Source organism: Aegilops tauschii, chromosome 3 (assembly GCF_002575655.3).
Source record: "Aegilops tauschii subsp. strangulata cultivar AL8/78 chromosome 3, Aet v6.0, whole genome shotgun sequence".
Lineage (NCBI taxonomy): Eukaryota > Viridiplantae > Streptophyta > Magnoliopsida > Poales > Poaceae > Aegilops > Aegilops tauschii.
Window position 1 is genome coordinate 584,388,665 of NC_053037.3, and position 4,549 is coordinate 584,393,213.

A 4,549-nucleotide genomic window follows, 5' to 3' on the forward strand; every position below is an offset into this window, starting at 1 on the left:
CATCCTCGTCGTCCGAGTCGGCGAAGTTCTTTCTCGCCGAGCGCTGCTTCCCCTTCCCCTTCTTCTTGCCGCTGCTCGTAGATCCGCCTTGCTTTTCTTTCGACAGGGCGATCCATTGCGCCTTTGTAAGCATGAGGTGCTCACTCGCCTCCGTGTCGCCGAAACTGAGACGAATTCTTTCGTCGTGGGCCTTGAACCTTCCGACGAGATCCTCAACCGTGAGAGTCTTCAGGTCGAGACATTGCTCGATCGACGCGACAATCTGAATGTAGCGTGCCGGCGCGGCGCGCAAAAATCGTCGGACGATCGCAACTTCTTCTAGGGTTGAACCATAGCTGCGTATGCCATTGACGAGGGTCTTGAGACGGGCGGCAAACTGATCAACCGTCTCACTTTCATCCATCTTCAGGCACTCGTAGCTTCTCATCAGGGACTGAAGGTGTGCTTCCTTGACACGGTCATGACCCTGGTGTAGGATCTTGATGGTCTCCCATGCCTCCTTCGCCGAGTTCTTTCCGACGAGGTGTTGCAGCACATCCTTCGGCATGGCGGAGTAGATAGCTGTTAACGCCTGACGATCCTTCCGGTACTTCGCCGCGCCCTTTGCGTACTCGGCGCCGCCCGGGTCGACGGCTTCCCAGAACTCAGCTCCCTCCATCGCGACCTCCATGTTCATCGCCCATAGTGCGTAGTCCTCTCGATCCAGACGGGGGAATTGTGACCCCCCCACCATCGGCATCGGTGCTCCCGCTGCCGCCGTCACATCTCCTTGCCCGTGGTCGACATGATCTTTCCGTTGCTTTCCGAGAATCACGTCAATACCAAAGCTCTGATACCAATTGTTGGCCTTGGTCCCGACGTCGACGCAGCGATCCGCTGTTTACTTTCCGGTGGAACAACAGGCGACGAACTAGCTACGGCCGATTTCTTTCTGGACGATACGCTAGTGTAGGACTCACAAGTAGTTTGATTGCTCTGGCTGGCTAGACAACAATCACGTACGAAGTACTAGTTGCCGGGAACACACACGAAACACACGCGGCGACTTGATGGCTACAGGGCCGTATCGGTCCTGCTGATTTTTATTACTTTTCGATCTGATCCTTACAGGGGGAACCACGTACAGGTATATATAACACTACCTATCTACCTATACACAGCCGACTCGGCCTGGGCTACGAGTCCGTGCCGGACTCAGATGCCTAATCGTGATTATCTCTAACAATTTCGGTTGTGTCTATTTGAGAGAGAAGAAGGAGATGGTGGAGCTACTTGGCTATAGTGATAGCGACCTGGCAGGAGATGTGGACGACCGTAAAATACCTCGGGAGTGGCATATTTCTTGGGCGGGAGCATAGTGACTTGGCTATCACAAAAGCAAAAGGTGGTCGCATTATCATCCTGCGAAGCGGAGTATATTGCAGCTGCGACCGCGGCGGGTCAAGGGGTGTGGCTAGGAAGGCTACTCGGTGACCTCACAGATAAGGAAGCAGAGAGTGTGGTGCTCAATGTTGATAACAAGTCTGCGATTGCCCTATGTAAGAATCCAGTGCATCATGATAGGACAAAGCACATCGACATACGGAATCACTACATACGGGAGTGCGTGGAAGAAAGCAAGATTGAAGTCAACTATGTTTGCACCGACGACCAGCTTGCAGATATCCTGACCAAGTCTTTGGGGCGGCAGAAGTTTACGGAGATGCGGGGAAGGATCGGTGTCAAAGCTGTGAAGTGAGGACATCGTGCTTAGGGGGGTGATTGTTAGAGATAATCACGATTAGGCATCTGAGTCCGGCACGGACTCGTAGCCCAGGCCGAGTCGGCTGTGTATAGGTAGATAGGTAGTGTTATATATACCTGTACGTGGTTCCCCCTGTAAGGATCAGATCGAAAAGTAATAAAAATCAGCAGGACCGATACGGCCCTGTAGCCATCAAGTCGCCGCGTGTGTTTCGTGTGTGTTCCCGGCAACTAGTACTTCGTACGTGATTGTTGTCTAGCCAGCCAGAGCAATCGAACTACTTGTGAGTCCTACACTAGCGTATCGTCCAGAAAGAAATCGGCCGTAGCTAGTTCGTCGCCTGTTGTTCCGCCCGAAAGTAAACAGCGGATCGCTGCGTCGACGTCCGGACCAAGGCCAACACATGCATGTACGCCTCATCAAAATCTTGTATGAAGAAAAGCAAATTTTTTATCTTATGCCGAGAGAGGGAGAGAAAGAGAAACGCCTCGGCAAGACCTATTGGGGTCTTAGTCCTGGTTATTGGGTAAGGATACGGTTGTGCGGTATTTTCTTCTCCCATTGAAAAGCACGGGCTCTTTTGCTAGTTATTAAAAAAGTTGCGCGCCGTGGTTGAGCCATTCAAGGACCACTCTTCCTTACCACTATCGTACCGACACCTTCTTCTGGAACTCCTCACATGGCGCTGGCACCGAGAGCCTCTGCAGCCGCAACGCTACTGCCCCGGTGATCGCTGGATGCTACACGGATCTCTCAGCCTATTCGCCGACGTAAACCCTGCCTTTCCCGTCGCAGCTAACCTCACGCTCACATTCGTACACCATGCACCCGCGCTCGATGGCGGCGCCTGCCACCTACTCGACCGAACACCCTGACGACCACGGCTAGCTCGATCGGCTGTGCTCTCAGGGAAGGCGCGTACCTCGCCGTCCTGGCTCTCCACTACGCATCTCTCAAGTCTGATGTGTTGCTGGACCGGCCATGCAGATCTCCCTCCTCGCGTCCTACGCCAAGAGGGGTGCTCTGGAGGGCGACGTGCGCGCTGCCCTGGCGTTGTTCGATGGTGCTGAACAACCGGACGTGATCCTGTGGTACACCGTGATCGATGCTCATGCACGGGCTTGCCGCCTCGACAACGCCGTGGTTCTCTTCCGGTGGATGGCCAGTGTGCTCAAGACGTTCGACTTGACAACCATGGTTGTAATGCTGTCTGGGGCGCCGCATGCTGGTGAACTAGTGCTTGGAATGGCGCTCCATGGCGCTGCCGTGAAGAGACGCCTCGACACTGACATGAACCTTCAGAACGCTCTCGTTGACATGTACGCAATGTGGTGCGTTTGTTCTCTTCAGAGACTCTGTTCTGGACTCTAGAGGATGTCGTGGTGGGACACCACCTCGTGAAACTCTATGATATATAGAGGCGCATTTAGTGGACATTCTGAGGTTTCCGCTGGTTACTTTAGGCAGATGATCCGTCTGGCAGTTCAGGCAGATGGTGACCATGTCTGCTGTCCTCTCAGCCTCTTCTCGTGGAGATGGTCTATTATCCTTTGGGGAGTCTGTCCATGCTTGTGTGGTCAAGCTTGGTTAAGAGGACACCGCATCTTGCTCGGTGCCAAATTCGTTGATAACATTTTATTCGGAGCTTGGGTTTCCCAATGATGCAGAGAATGTCTTTGCGGGCATTCAAGTTAAACTTGGTATCGTTGAATGCTATGATCAAGGGACTGGTGGAGAGTGAAAACGTTAGTGAATCCCTTGTCGTTTTCCGAGAAATGATACCAGAGTGCTAGCCAGATCATGCCACTTTGGTGACTGTAATTTCTGGCTGTGCTGATCAAGGATTACTCGTGAAGGGATGGAAATCCACGTATACATAATCAGAGAAGTCCTTCTCCATGAGGAGTCTGTAATTTATGGATGTGTTGATCAAAGATAACCCTGTGAAGGGAAAGAAATCCACTGATACATAGTCGGAAAAGTCCTTCTCCACTAGGAGTTTTCTATAGGAAACAACTTACTCGACTTATATATGAGTTGCCATGATACATTTTCTGCTAACCTTATGTTCAAGAGTCAGGACAAATGCCAATAGGAGACCTGATCTCATGAAACACAATACTTTCTAGCTACTCAACAGATACTTGCTGGGAGTAGAGGCTCAAACTATGTTCAAAGAGCTCCTTTCTGAAGGTTTGAACTGCACCTTGACCACTATACTTTCTGAAGGTTCATGCTCTTGTCCAGAGCTTTAAACAAGCAGTTCACTCCTTTACCTTCAAATATGGATTTGTGAGTGTAGTTTCAGCTATTAACACTTTGATGCACATGTACATATGCTGCGGGGACTCACTAGTTGCCTTCACGCTGTTGGAAAGTATAATGTTGTTATCAGATATTATTTCGTGGAATACATCCAAAGTAGGCTTTGGAAGACTTTCGGTTCATGCATTCATCTTTGCCGGTGAATCCGGACATTACACAAGTGGAAGTCTTAAACTGCATCTCACTAAAGCACTTGCTTGAATCCAATTTAAGCGTGAAGAAAGCCCTGTTAACCATCTATTTTCTGTTTGCAGATACTGAAAGTGCCAACTTAAACATCTATAGTCTTGGAGGTAGAAATTTGTGCTCCTGGAATTGTATGATCTCTGGTTTTGCACAGAATAACCACAGTTAAAGAGCATTACAGCTAAATCAGAAGATGGAGAAATATGTACTACCTAATTAAATATCTCTAATCGGTACTGTCTGTGCTAGCACCCAACTTGGGGATATTGGACATGGAAAGAGCATACATGTGCG